General features: G+C 37.8%; 1 protein-coding gene across 4 annotated transcripts in view; it reads right to left on the bottom strand.

Moving 5' to 3' along the window:
• Nucleotides 1-16318, bottom strand: part of fign (fidgetin) — a 44767-nt gene that overhangs the window by 13927 nt on the left and 14522 nt on the right. For 2 of the 4 annotated variants that reach the window (XR_003443311.2, XR_007140713.1), the window contains exon 2: nucleotides 14612-15127. The exons of the other annotated variants lie outside the window; for them this stretch is intronic. The gene's annotated coding sequence lies outside the window, so the exon portion shown is untranslated. Of the gene's footprint in view, nucleotides 1-14611; nucleotides 15128-16318 lie in introns of those variants that run through there. 4 annotated transcript variants of the gene reach the window in all.

The following is a 16318-nucleotide window of genomic DNA, read 5'->3' as shown; positions in this document are numbered from 1 at the left end:
TTCCCTTGATACCAACATTAGACAGAACATCATTACTAAATTTTAAATAGCAATCAACATCTGTTCAACTAGAAATAAATTTGCTTTTGAACAACGATTCATTCAGTCATCTTCAATAAACGCTTCATCTCAGCCAGGGTCACTGTGGATCTGGAGCCAATCCCAGAAACACTGGGCAGAAGGTGCGAATTCACCCTTGATGTTGATGCCAAACCATAACAGACCATGCACACACACATAGTCGTACACTCATTCAAAACTGGGGCAAATTAGAGTTACCAATCTACCTACCAGCATGTTTTTGGGGTGATGAGAGGAAACCGGAGAACATGGAAGAAACAAATACGGACACAGAGAGATCATATACACAGACTCCAGACAGACGGTAAGATCAGACGTGTTAGTTGTGAGGTGGGAATGCTACCCACAGTGCCTTCGTGCTGTCTCGTATACCATACAGACACACGTAATTGCAAGTGCTGATTGGGTTCCTGCAGTAGGTTTTCACAGACTGTGTACATTCTTCCCTGTAAAGTGGAACAAACATTGCTGCACTCCAAAATCTGCACCAGCTTGCTTTCTACAGAGAGCTAACCTACTTGAACACATCTGATTGCAATGATTATGTAGTAAATTGGTCAATGGCAGTAATTTGTAGTTTGACTGTTTCAGCTTTACTCTAGTTATTCTGTACAGCGGTTAAGTGGCGTCGTCCAGCTGTCTGCACTCCACTACGGTAATTAGCATAAAACATACACTGCCAGCTAGATTAACATTATCTAAAGCACTGCGAAGGGTTCTAGCTTTTAAAAAATGTTCTACGACGAACCTTTATGTTCTTTTTTTTTTTTTACTTTATTTATTATCTTTAAAGATGCTTTTATTCTTTTTGCTCGAATTCTGTCAAAGAGAGAAACCCTGAGAACTTTAAAGAGAAACTCTAATGCTTTGGTTTGCACATGTGTTTTGTAACTGTAAAGCCCTTTAGCTAAGTAATACATCTAATATGTAATGCAGAAACACAAATTATTATTCAAATACATTCATCAAACAAACTATATGCTAATTATGTGATTTTCTTTTTCAGTCTGCTTTCGTCATATTCTGTATATAAAACTGTACTACAGGCACAATGCTCCAGACAGCAGACAGACAGACACCAGACAGACAGACAGACAGACAGACAGACAGACAGCAGACAGACACACAGCAGACAGACAGACAGACAGATAGATAGATAGATAGATAGATAGATAGATAGATAGATAGATAGATAGATAGATAGATAGATAGATAGATAGATACTTTATTCCTCCCAGTGGGAAAGTCACATAAGCACCTATAAGCCTAAAACTCTCTCATATCGATATCAATTAGTACAATGCATCCAGGTTAAGAGCATGAAAGCATGTTTTATAGTTCAGTACTCAGTACTCCTAATATAAATAGTGTTGCACTGATTAAATGCACCACAAAAAAAGTGTTTTCCTGTGAACTCTGTATAGTGAATTTTCATTATTTAATTTAATTATTGTTTGTTTAAATGAGATATTTCAGCTGTAAATGCCTCTCCTTTCACATAGCGTCCTGTATGCTGTGCTCAGATGGGATCTACTGTATTATTCATGTTCAACAGGACCAAAGAGGACAGTCATCTTCACGGTGCCGTTGCATTTGTCTGAAGCCCATGACGCTTGTTTCTGCCGAGTGTTTTCCAAATAAAACACCTGCATTTGTTCTACAGATCAAAATGAGCTAAAACAGACAGAAGTGTTGAGACAATATCTCCAGCTCTTCTCCATGTAAGTTATGATTAAGGGTATGGATTACCTTTCAAAAAAAAAAAATTGGGTAGTAAATATTGCTTTGTCCAACATGACTATATTCTCAGACTTCAACAGGCTTAACAACATGATGTAGGCTCAGTTTTAAACACCGACTTGCTCATAGCTCAGTCAGTTCAAGCTGTCAGTTAGACACGTCCACGCGCTGGTGTACGCGAAGAGAGAAACGGGAGAAGGTTAATAAGGTGATTTACTTCTAATGTGCCATCTGCTTTTGTCTCGGCAGCACCGTCAGCACGCTACAACTTAACTCCCCATATGCAAGCTTCCGTTTCACAGCGTCGGCGTCTGTGACAGCGCGTCAATTTTATAGCTAACAGTCGCTATCTAAAGACGAGCACACACTGGGCCACTAGACATTTGGCTAGGAGAAAGAGGCGGGAGGCCAAAAGCCACCAGTGATGGGAGGTGAATTTATACAGGGCACTTATCTTTAATATAGCTGGCATGTCAGTCAAGCAGCCAGTTTCCGGAAGACGAAGCCACTCTTTCTAACTCAGCGTAATATTCATGACTGCACTGTGAGGGAAGGCCAGCTGTGACAGAGCTGTAATCAGTTCAATCTGCTAAACACTTATTACGCCTCTCAACGCGCCACTGATACGACGCTCTCCTCTTCTCTCCTTGTGTTCTCCTGGCCCGCCCTTCCTCTTCTCTTTTACTTTCCGTCCTCTTCATCTCCTCCACATCTGCTTTTTCACTAATATAACCTAAAACAGATTGTGTCTAACGAGGCGTCTTTTAACCAATTCATATATAATTAAATGTTTTATTTGTGAAAAGAGTTAAAAACAGGAAACAAGATCCTCTCCCTGGTGGATCACAGTATGTAAAGTAGCTTTTGTTATTATTTTGTTAATGAAGCAAAAAAGAAAATCCAGGTTGAACAGCAGATGCTAAATCAGACTAAATCTTTTTTATGCCCTATGTGTGTGTGTGTATATATATATATATATATATATATATATATATATATATATATATATATATATATATAATATATATATACACATAGGCTTTAGATTGGCTTTAGATTCTCATTCCTCAATCTAAAGCCAATGAGATAATTATGACTGTAACACGACACATATTATGGCACCGTTTTATATAAATCTTTGCACAAGATTCGCGTTCTGATATTAAGTGTTTGGTAAGTACAGTGGATACATCATATTTCAAGAGTGAACAATATACAGGAACATGACAGCAGAGAGAATAATGGCCATCCATTATCTTATATTGCTTGCAATAATAATTTTCAAGGCCCTCGTTTGGTGAAGGGTCCATCACATGCTTAGCACAACGACTTTCCTACGTAATCCAAAATGGATCTTTAAAGGTCATTAGCAGAAGTGAGGTAACAGCGAGACGTTTCTCTTCCCCTTCCCTCACTCATCCCTTCCCTATACCTCTTGTTTAACTCTGGTGTATCTCTGGTGTCTCTTCGCATCACAATAAATAAATAAATAAATAAATAAATAGAATAAATAAAATATAATAAAAATAATTCCAAACACACACACACACACACACACACACTTACTGCACTAGGCACTTTTAATTCATGAACGATTTGAGAACAAATCAGTATTTTACATCAGATATTTTGTGATCTGTCAGAGGATTTTTAAAAATCCATGAATTGCATAAGACATACTTCCAGTTGCATTTGAACCTGATCCTCACTCCTTCAGAAGTGAATCCTTTCAATCAAGGATGAGATTTACTGCTCTCTCCTTCTGTGTTTGGATCTGCAAAAATTCCATGTCATTTGTTCATAAGATTTGTTCCTCTCACATTCAGCAGGTCAGTGACTTTTTTTGGTTATCTTTTTTTTTTTTTTTTTTTTTTTTAAATTTCTGTGTTTTATCTGTCTGTATTTCATATGTGATTTTTCCCCAATCATAATCCATAGACCTCGAGTCCCTGAATCTTTTCAGTCATGACAGAGATTCTTTCCTCGCTCGTTCAGTGTCTTTAATTGTTTAAATCAGTAAATGGCTGAGATTTTCTCCTCTCTGAGCAGACCTCCTTGATTTTTTAGATCATTTAGGCTTTTTAACCTTTTATTGCATGCAGTATTGGTGTAGGTTTGGCTGAGCAAGAAAAATAATTGATACATTGTAAATAGACATTTTATAAAATAACAAATTTTACTCAGGTTTTACAGATTTACATGATTTTATATAATTCTTCAGTCAAAAAAACAGTTTTGTGATGTTTGTGACATTTTTTTGTGATGGTTATAACTAAATATGCTACATTTTGCAGCAGCTATTTTTCAAAATTTGCCATGCAACTTGCAGATATATTTGTGATTTCTTTTTCAGACAAATGCATTTTGAAAGAACAGGATTTATTTATTTATTTTTTACATTTCTCCCAGTGAAAAAATAAACGTTATTACTTTCTGTGATAGATGCTCGTGAATCGAAGAGGGCTGAATGTATGTTGTGATGACATCACATAATGCATCTTGGCTGGAAACAGAAAAATCTGCAGTAATTTTGAAAAATTCTAAGCTTCTCCAAATAACAGAGTTAATTTGAATTTGCATTCAATTCTGTGATAGCAAAACTGTGAAATCCTGGAAAGGATGGACTGTTGTATTATCTGACTGCATGATCAAAATGCACCTTTCGACACACTGTTAAAACTGAACAACCTGGTGAATGAAAGTGAATGAATCATATAACTGAACAGACTCAAATGACCCGAGTTACTAAAAAGATTCCAACAGTGAATCATCAAATTGTACATATACAGTAAATACAGAGAGCCACGTTCAGATTTCTGCATGCATTTTATATTACACATTAATAAACATGTGGCCAATATGAACAGATAACAAGAAATTCTAACACCTTGTAATGTTTCTATTCTAATATTAATACTCTTCTTACTGTAAAATTCTCATTCTCTGTATAAAGCACAAATCACACTGCTTAAATGTGAATAAAAAGAAGTACAGAATCTTTACTTTGGTTAAACAGCCACTAACACAGCTGACAAAATACGAGCCTCAGCCTAGATAAATTGTAGATGGAGAGAGAGAGAGAGAGAGAGAGAGAGAGAGAGAGAGAGAGAGAGAGAGAGAGAGAGAGAGAGAGAGAGAGAGAGAGAGAGAATGACTCTCAAATTCATAATTCACTTTTATGAAAAATAAAATGATTGAATAAATGAATAAAGTAATAATGCATGAGGCTGCTTCACGGCAAATATAGTGGTACGGGGAGGATCTTGGATCAACAAGTCAGAACATTAGCACTACAAACACACTCATGAAAATGTTTCTTTTGTAGATAACCAAGGTACTGTGGGAGGAACTGTACTGTGAGGAGCACTTGACCTTGTTCATAACAAAGTCTTGTGAAACTACAGAAAAATTACCTATTGAATATGGACGCAAATTTCCTTTCAACCTTTGTCAATGCTTTGAATTTAGTGAACAAATTCGATGTTAAAAAAAAAAAAAAAAAAAAAAAAAAAAAAAAGAATGTCCAAGCCTTGGTAATTTAATTTCAATAGTGGAATCAGATATGCTGAAGTGAATAGTCTCTTCCAAGGACAGAGAATGGTCAGAGGCACTGTGAATGAAAAATATCTTTATTTGGTCTTCTGTAAAAGGGAAGGAGGCAGACAAAAGCAAATCCACACCCCTTTCCATGTTGATCGGCTCCTGCTGAAACATTTAAATGGCAAAAAACTAGGAATAAAAGTCTTCCAGATAATGGCTGATAATAACCAATTAAAATGTTTAACAAGATGTTCTTTGTGCATGACTTCTCTAGTAGTAGAGAAAGAAAAAAAAATCTCTTTGGCTAAACCGACTCACTTTAATATGTTACTGTGACAAAGAAACAGACGTGCCAATGTTCCACTTTCATTTCTAATACCAATAGCGAAACCTTGAATATCAAATTTCTATTGAGCTTCACTTAATATGCCAATTTAAAATAGATAGATAGATAGATAGATAGATAGATAGATAGATAGATAGATAGATAGATAGATAGATAGATAGATAGATAGATAGATAGATAGATAGATACTTTATTGAAATTCAAGATGATTATATTTACTCATTCACAAATGACTAAACAGAAGGAAATACACAGTCATCAACACGACTCAGAACCAAATTTAAGAAATTAAATTAAATTAAAAATAAAATAAACAGAGAAAATGTGTGCATTATTACACAATTTAAAAAGAAAGACGTGTAGGCATCACAAAAGGCTTCACCTTTTATTTTTCCAAATCATTATTTCTTAATCTTCCTGCAATTAACAACATAAAAAAATGACTAAATATTACTGAGTTTCTGGAGCTGTTGTATTCTGAGCTAAGCCAAAATGACATTCTCCTTCAATTTCAAATAAATCTGAAATTAATCTGAACTACTGACGTCTATACACAGATACCCGATGGCACTTACTTACTGTAGATCATCAGTCCAGCAAAACACAAGTTACATGTATGTTATTTTAGGTACAAGTCTAGTATATAAGTATAAAGATGAAATGGAACACCTTCACACTAAGAAAATTTTTTACTGCCATAGTGATGTCAATTAATAACATGTAAATCACTATAACTTAATGCTTTAGGTTGTTCAGCATCGTCACCAAATACGGAATCATAATACGGAAAGTTCTTGAAAAGCAACAGTAATATAACACTCAGCTTAATCTGCGAGATGCCATGTGAAGGCCTCGCTGTTGGCGTATGCACACTTGCAAGCTTGTCTGTCCGTGAGTGGCGCAAGAGTGTGAAAGTGATCTAGTGGTAAGACTTGCATGAAGCTGAACTCGTTTTGGCTAGCACGCGTCCAGCGCTGGCTCGAGTTTTCCAGCAGATCAGAGCAGGCAGCTTGTGTTCCGCTGGTGCATATGAAAGTGCGCTGGCTGGGACTCAAACTCTCCCTGCAGTCAATGTGTTGAATAATGTATCTCGAGGTGTCACGAGGGCCGCTGCAGTCTTTTCTGAGCCAGATTTAAATGTTTACACTCAATTGAATCCAGCTATGATACATCCCCTCTACTACGCACGCACACAAAAATAAACACGTACATATATTATAGTCACCTGCCTTTTTTTCTGGAACACGGGCTCTAGAACAAGATCGATGTAAATCAGGCTCTCATAACTGCAAAGTTTATTGTTGTTGTCCTGAGTAATTTATTTTGGATTTGTGTCTGCATTAGTGTTGTGCGTTTAAATCCAATTATGTTTCCACTGATACATTTTGCAGGTCAATAAAAACATTTGTTTAACTGATGAAAAGCATGTATACAGATAGAACTGCTGAAGCTATACTGGCATGGCCACATGCAGTTACAGTACTGCCAAAACCTTATAGAAAAAAAAACATATAAATCTTTCAATTGTTAAACAGATAAATCTAGAGCACCAGGAAACACCTTTGCCAGAGTGATATGGCAAATATACAAATTTCTATGTAGTTCTTCAGTCTAAACTAAGAAATCCAAAATTTTGAACTTTGATGCCTGTCCTCAAAATATTTCGAAACACCTCTTAAGTGTAATAAAAAAATAATTGTGAACAAGCTTTAAATATCCGAAATCACAACTTTTCAGCAGATACGATCACAGTAGTTCACACATTTCTTACAAATTCAACAACCCTGTGATGTGCATAGGACGGTGCCAAGCCTGGCACACTTCACATTTGCTGTAAATAAAAATAAAATATGAGTATTTTTCTGTCCTCTAGAACACGGAATCTAAAACTTTTTTGCAGCCAGAGACCCTTTTAACTGTCAAATTAATTCACAGAGCCTCTCAGTACAGATTTAGTTTATAAACATAATCCAACCGCTCAAATATTAGGCTCATTATTTAAATGGGTGCAATTTTAGTTTTTGGCTCTTAATTGGAGCCATTTTAAATGACATGCATTTTAGTTCTGAACTTTCCTCAAAACATGTTAAATCAAAGTTGATATTATTTATTAGCCTGCTTGTTGTTGAGGCTTGGGTTAAAACTATTATTTTCAAGTGACCGGTCAAATACACCGAGAAGTAGATTTCTAAAGAGAAATTAAATAGCTATGATAATGCTACTGTAGGTTGTCATTCTGGCCAGTAACAATAAAAAAAAAATTAACAGACCCTCTGGTTGTGCTTCACCCCTTCTTTGTGAACCACTGCTGTAAAGTGCACTGGGTATGGGCTAGTCACTGGGGCTAAAGCCATAAAGACAAGCTAGTAAGATGAAAATACCTAGTCCCCATCCTCCTATAAAACACCACAACATTTTTGTTAAAAAAAAAAAAAAAGCAAAAATACACAGCCTGGTTTTTAGCAAACAGATATAATAACACACATCACACTAAATTCATCATAGCATTGTTAATGTACTTGCATGTCATCATTCAAATGCAAATTTAAACGTTCCAACCTTTCCACATAATCATAGATGATTTCAGAGCGGATGAGGCGCTGGTGTTGACAGTGCTGCCTGCACTGCCTAATAGCCCATGATGGCGTTCTGTCTGCCTAACACTCGACAGGCGAAAGAGACAAGTGTTTCACATTTGGCATTTTCTTATGCAAAGCAATAATTCACAGGGTCTCGGGCATATGCGCAGCGCCATTGTTCTGTCCAAATGATGCTCATTAAGGCATGACACCAGAGGCCAAAAGACTGGCGAGCCAGTGGAGAGCTCTAAAGCAAGCTAAGCACATTCACAATCATTGGAAAGGCCTTTTTCACAACTACAGGAGGATTAGAGGTAATTATTCTGCCTTTCTCACAAATAAACATAAAGCAATGTGATGAGACTTGAGCAAAACCGGTGTGGACAAGTATACCTCAGTATGTGTGAAGAATATTAACTTTAGCTAGAAAATGTCTTAAAATCTAATGACACATATTTGTGAGTCAGTAAAAGAACAGGTGCTAGTGGATTGAATCCTCTCAGCATAAGATTGATGGTTATAAGGGATGAGCCAACACTGAACTGAAAGTGTGGGTGTCAGGACATATTTACATTTCTGCATTTTGTAGATACTTTTATCCGAGGCAGCTTACAGCCCACACATTCAGATAATCAGATGTGGATCTTGCTCAAGAGCCCAGCATTTTCTTGTTGGCAGTCCTGAGATCTGATCTCAAAACCTTCAGACCTAGGGTTAGGGTAGCATCGGGGCTGTGGTTGAGCTAGGGTCAAGGTTTAGCTAAGGATTAGGTCCAGGGTTAGGGAACCTTAACTGCTTACTGCTACCACTGTACGGGTATGCGGATGTTACTCTCTCTCTTTTTCTCTGCCCCTCACAGAACCCTCATCCCTCTCTTGTGCACACACAATGTCTCTAGAGATCACTTACACACTTCAGAAGAGAGGAGCCCAACACTGTGACCTTTCTGCATGAAGCATCGTTGACCAAACTCTATTTAGTCCCCAAAGGGCTCTGTCCCAAAGCCATAATCCACCCAAGGAAGGAGCTAAAGAATCAAGCCAACTTGCTAGGTCTAGAAGAACTATCCAAATTCTCTGTCTTCACAATAATACCCTGATCAGTAAACTTCAGAAAGCCACTCAATCCTGTTGGCTGTGGCCAACCACACGAGATGGTAGTTCAGCCTTCTGGCTGTTCGGAAATAAAGTGACTCCAACCAGCGGAACCAACCTGAAATTTGAGCTCTGCAGAACCATCCAAATCTATGTTGGCTCTGAAAACCACCCAAACCTGGCAAACCCCCCACCCCATTCACCCCACTCTCTATCTTGAGAAAACAACCCTGGCTCATGAGCTCAAGAACCCTAGGTTTTTGGCTCCATACACCACTAACTTCTGGCTCTATGCACCAACCCTGACCTTCTAGTAAAAATATGCAAGGGGCTGGCTCTTTTAATTCATTTTTATTCAATTCTTAAGTAATTCTGACCAACTTCAGAGGTTAATTTTAACTCTTGATCCATCCCCTGGGTGTGTGGTACAGTAGCCTAGCGGTTAATGTGTTGGGCTACCCATCGGAAGGTTGTGAGTTCAATCCCAGGTCCACCAAGCTGCCACTGTTGGACCCCTGAGCATGGGCTCAGTTGTATAAAAATGAGATAATGTCAGTCACTCTGGATAAAGGTGTCTGCCAAATACTGTAAATGTAAATCCCACCCATTCCCAAAAAAAGGCTTGAGCAATCCCACTTGCTTCTGCAGTTACATTTTTTGCTGTACTGCACTGACCATATAACACAGTGCCAGGTGAGTACTGATTCACATACAACAGGCTCACTACTTAATGAGCCTGGCCTTTTTTACACAAACTTCCTATCTGAACACCTACTTCTGCCTGTATAGAGAAAGAAAAACACAGTTGTTGGTTCCCATAGGATTCCAAGTCCAATGCACAATGTTGCCTTTTGGATTGTGAGAATCAAAAAAACCTGCTTGCTCTACAGAAAAAAAATATTTCTCCATAGAATCACCACAAACAAATGATCTTCAAAGAACCACACACCTAGACTGCTCTGGAGAACCAGTATTACCTGTTGGCTCAAGAGAAAATCACACCAACCCAAAAAAGGTTACTACCCAGGGAATAAGGAATTGTGTGAAAGGATAAGGTAAGAATTTACATTTCGCAGATTTGTCAGAATATCAGGATATCAGCAAATGTGATGTGTATGTGTGGCTGCTCTTCTCAGCAAATACAAAGACAGCAGGCAGTCATTTAAATTACAAACCAATAGACCTGGTCCATTGCAAATGAGCACATTACCTCGTTCAGTGGTCCGATTCAGGCCTGTGATTACTTCACACTCACCCTCCATTACACACAGCACAACAAAAGTGATTGTGAAGTGGAAAAATAAACTCTGCATGGGATAATCCGATTCCTGTTAACATGTTGTTGATGTAATTAATAAAACCATTCAAGCGCCACTGTGCTGTTTGTGCAAATTTCTGTTTACAGAAGAATAAAATGCAAAGCTGCCACTCTACATGGGTGGTTGCAGCTGAACTATTTCTGATTAGATGAAAGGTGCACTTGAACACAAGTCAAACATTTAGCTCTGACCAACTGTGAGAAAAGGCACCTCTTGAAAAATTAGATATGTCACAGATAAAAATATGGTGTGTGGTTAATGAATTCTTACACTCTGGCTACTTAGCAGCCTGTGCATTTTGTAGTCAGAGTCACTGGAGTGCTTTGCTAGATTGTGCTCTCTGCTGCTTACTGTTCATCAAGCACAAAAACACACTCAGCAAGTGAAAAGCCCTGTCACCTTCTTCCCTCCCATACTCCCAAACAGTCATTTACATTTCTCACTGGCACTAAAAGAGAATTAAAATAAGAGACTATATTTAGTTGAGAGGAAACCTCGGTTCAGTATTAACCTGCAGGGTGGGATGGGGATGTAGATGGGGAGGGTATAGGACAGGTAAAGTAAGAGCACAGCTGCTATGAGCCTTGCAACGCTTGCTACTTAAATAAACAGTACAAAAGCTGCACTTAAAGGTTTTACTTAAAATAGACTATGCAGCTATAATGCACCATAGCAGATGCTACAAGCATGTGACCCACTGCAGTCTCCTAAATATGATCACAGGAATTTTCAGCTGATAGTATGGAAACACACATAGCACAAAAACAGATCTCAAAGATAACATTAAATTCAATGTTATGTGTAAAATGTTTTTAATAACAGAAATATCAGAAAGCAGCGTTACAGAAATCCAGATGTAGATCCGTACTGAACAAGCTAGAAGTGACAGTGAAAAACAACAGAAACCAGACCTGAAGATACCCTGAAATAAAAGGTAGCAGTCATGAAGACTAATATTATATCAGCCAGTTGGCCAGGTATTGGCCAGTTATCATAAAACAATTCCTGACCACTTGTAAAACATCCCAACACACACATTTCTACATGGTTCACCAATACAGATGTTATATTATAGTTGCATTCTGCAGCATAGTCTAACTGCCATTTCCCTTTCATGGAATGCATGGGCATAAAATTACAAAACAACAAAACCTGCATTGTAATTACAGTAGCACTTTTAGCTTTTATATAAATGATTACTTTATTATTATTGTTGTTTGTATAGACTAATAAAAAATGAAAGATGTGGTAACTGACCAGTCCTGTGGCTTATGAAATATGTAGAGCTCTGTGGGTACTGGATATCTGAGCGAAATTTAAAGAGCCTCATTGGTACAGCCAAGTTCTAAAACCACTGCTTACATTGCTCTTCTACTGGTCACTGATCGAGAGAGAGAGAGAGAGAGAGAGAGAGAGAGAGAGAGAGAGAGAGAGAGAGAGAGAGAGAGAGAGAGAGAGAGAGAGAGAGAGAGAGAGAGAGAGAGAGATCAGCAATTCAGTTTGGATATACAGTATATATTACTGTAGGATGTGGCCCTATACCATCCCAAGTATAAAACCATTAAAAACCATTTTAAACAATTAAAAATAAAATGTCTAGATTTTGTTCTACATTTTTGCCTTTCTTAAGATGATTTTATTAGCCTTAGTAACTTCAGGCAGACATTTTCCTTAAGGGAGGCCCTTGGCCCCATGGTACTCTATATTGATTTTTACGTCTCTCCTGATTGAAAATCCTTTGTAGTGCAGAGTGAGGCTCAATCCGCCTCTGGGAACCAAATTCGTCCATCTACTTCACAACTTAAAGACATGTCTATTTATGAGTTAGCCAACTCCTAGTCAAATAAGTTTCACTTCACTAAAGCTGTGGGAGAAATGCCACTATGGGGAGATCAATATATGCAAATAAAATGGGTCATTTACATATTTTACATTACAAAAGTAGGCTTATATCTAAGAGGATGTTCAGTGTAGCACACATCGAGATTCTACTCAAGCTCTTCACTCTATACTGGTAGGCGTTGATAGTAGAAAATTGGCACATATATGAACAAAGCTCTTGAAACTCCCTGCCTGGGAAAGCTTTTTTTTTTTTTTTTTTTTCAGGAAAAGGTACATAACTGCAGAATGTAATTACTGCCACTGATCGTATATCAAAATGACACCCTGTTTCCTTACCATTAACATGCAGGTCTACATGCAGCGGATTAACAAACAGAACATGTGACGTGTGTCTGCTGCTTTTATGTTCATAAGAACATAAAGCTTGGCTAAATGTAAGAAAATAAAGAATTAAATAAATAAGGAAAAGCTAAACATGTCAATGGGTGCTCTGGATATTGTTCTTTCAGTACTGTACAAATAAACTCCAATTAAGAATCCCGATAATGCTTCTATTTGAACGATTAAGCGTTAAGAGCAGTAGACAAAAGCGAAAGACAATGTGGTCGTCAGCTGTAAATAGCATTGCTCCGTCTAGAGCCCATGGTGCTTGGCGGTCACTATTGACTGCGGTGGCAGGAGAAGGTCAGGCTCAGAACACGGGCCGCTCAAAAGGTGGAATGAGGAAACTGAAGCAATCTCTGGTCAATATGAAATAGAAATCTCTGGACTGTACTGCGCCAAAGTTACTGGAGTGAGGTGGCCCTGCTGCACGGGGAACTTTCCTGAGCAGAGGGGGGTGTTATGGGAAATTGGCTCGCCCACTGGCACAGTCTAGCACGGCTCAAATAGAGGATCACGCCGCACACATCACAGAATACAGATCTGAGCTTTATACAGCACACAGGAGGCAGTGAAGTGTGTTTCAGCACCCTGTAAAACCTACTGAGTGCTTTATCATCACCAGGATCATCCAGCAGACCTACAGCTACTCCGCTTAATAAGTACACCCTTTTATCAACAAACATATAGACAATATGGGCTGCTGCACTGGACTATATATCAATTTAAAAAGCAGCTGAAGACATTTTTGATGATTTCTCCTGCAATTTTTTTCTGGTTTGATTCTGTTTTTTTCCCCGTTCCAAATTGCATTTTTCTTTACCATTTCTTTTTGTTGTTTTAACAACTTTAATCAATTGTGTCAATAAAAACTGTATTTTATATCATTTCAATGTTTTATCATTTCTTTCTCTCTCTCTTTTTTTTTTTTTTTTTTACAAATTATTGTTTACTTTCTGTTTTTATTTTTTTCTGTCATTTACTACTGTTCTTGTTTTCCTTTTGCTAACAATTCTTTTTTATCCTGTCTGCTATTTTACTTTATCACTTTTATTTACTTTTAGAGCATATCTTTTATTTCTACTTTTAGTCTTCTCTCCTTTCACAAACTCTTTTATATAATTTCTAGATTTTGATTTTTATTTATTCTTGTAGTTTACGAAATCTTTGTATTGTATCTTTTTATATATTTAATTTCATTATTATTGCTGCTATTGCTCCTTTTATGCCCCTAATTGATTTTAATTATCTTTTTAATTGTCTGTTTAATTATGTATGAAATGTTCTACTATTATTATTATTATTATTATTAATATTACTACTACAACTACTACTACTGTGGTTGGTAATCTCAACAAGGCTTTAATTAAACTGACCTAAGAGCAAAATAAACACTTTAGAAATTTGCATCTGTCATGTAGGCATGGTAGGGCTCTCATACAGAGATTACAGGCTTGTGCAGTGTCAGTATGGCAAGTCCAGGATCACAATAATTATTAATAAACACTATACTGTACTGTGCACAAGGACTAGGGCTGATCGCAATAATGATATAATATCAATATAGTGATAAAATAATACACTTTTATTGCAGGTATAGGCAGAATTATAACGCAATTACAAACTCTAACTGGAAGAGGCTACTTAGATTCTAATTATATATATATATATATATATATATATATATATATATATATATATATATATATATATATATATATAATATATTTTTCTTCAGTATTTTGTAGGCTTTTAATAACAAGTAGCATTATCAATTTTTCACAGATTTTTTAAGCAGCAGTACTATTTACCTCGTATGCTGCATTCAAACTACTATTGTTCATATTTAAGAAGACGTGCATGCTTGTACTGCAATATATCATTAGACATCTGTACAATTTTTGCCTGTGTCATTTGAGCTCAAACCTGGCGTCTAAACTTGGCTCCGAATCTGGTCTGATTTTATATCTTATGCAAAACCTAAAACCTTCTCCTGCCTCTGTCTCGCCTCCGGTTGCCTCCGGATCAGTGTGTTATGGAGACGTAGAGCCACAGGTCTCTGGGCTCATCTGTCTCTCTTTCTCTCTTTCCCTGTGAGAACGACAGGTCTCTGGCACATGCTGATCCATCTCTCTCACTTGGACTCTCTCTTTTTCTCTCTCTCTCACAGAGTGACCCGTCGCAGCCAGTGTTCGTCTGTCGTCGCTGTATCGATTTGAAGAGAGGGAAAAAGGTATAATTCAGAGCTAATGCAGGTGTGATGCTCAGCTGAGCAAAAGCACCAGCATCCATCTCTCTCTCTCTCTCTCTCTCTCTCTCTCTCTCTCTCTCTCTCTCTCTCTCTCTCTCTCTCTCTCACACACACACACACACACACACATACACTGATGATGCACATGCATACACATATATCACTTAATTTTATATGAATAGAGTGCAATAATATAAAAGAATCACGTTAACACATTTGCAATGTATCCAAGTCTATGCACTGATGTATAAATAATGTGAATTCTCCCATGCGAAAATGACTGGGATGTTTCCATAAGGTCATGGACATATGAATCTCTGTGATGGGTACGGCAGTGAGTCTAACCTTCAACATCACAGCTGTGTAGTCCATCAACAGCACAATAAATCATACAGCCAAACAAAACTGCTGCTTTTAACCTCCTGGTCCAGAGTGTTAATAAATATTAATAGCGTTCATTGCACACCACTTTCAGCTCTATTTAAGAGCCATAAAGGCAGCGTCAGTGCCCATTCATGGCTGCGCTAATACCGGGACAAAAAACCGGTCGCTGACAGCACCGCTGCACTTCTAAGTGGATGAATATTGAATTGACATTTTGCACACTACTCTGATCATGCACAGTTTTCCTTGCTGCAACAGATCGCAAATGAATTCGCTCAGCTCCGTGTCTGGACAGTGTTTCCCAGGACAGAGTCTGCGATGAAAGCAAAGCTGGTTTACGGAGAAGTAAGGCTCACTGGCTGTCTTAATGGCAGTAAATTGAAACGCTGAAGTGAGGCCTGAAGGACAGCTAGAGGCGGGAAGGAGGAAGGGGGGTGTTGTGGGGGAAGGAGAGGCGGGGTGGGTGGTTTCGGGTGGGGGCGGCATGGGTTGTAGCGCTGAGAAAGGACAGGAGAAAGTGCGATGCAGGAATGTGTGGGGGGAAAAAGAATAAGGACGATGTCAATTTGTCATGATTAGGCAAAGAAAAAGAAAAGAAAACTAAACTAAATGAATGAATACAACAGGTCCTTCACCTTCACCTCCTCTCAGTGTGCACACAGCAGTCGACATGCAATTTAACGCCTATCCCATAAAGAACACACATTAGCCTAACCTCCATCTGCTGTCTAAGTATTCTGGTGATCAGAGTCATTTATTTA

Source organism: Tachysurus fulvidraco, chromosome 6, assembly GCF_022655615.1.
Source record: "Tachysurus fulvidraco isolate hzauxx_2018 chromosome 6, HZAU_PFXX_2.0, whole genome shotgun sequence".
NCBI classification, from domain to species: domain Eukaryota; kingdom Metazoa; phylum Chordata; class Actinopteri; order Siluriformes; family Bagridae; genus Tachysurus; species Tachysurus fulvidraco.
The sequence above is the reverse complement of the archived record's forward strand: the minus strand, read 5'-3'. Positions and strand labels throughout refer to the sequence as shown.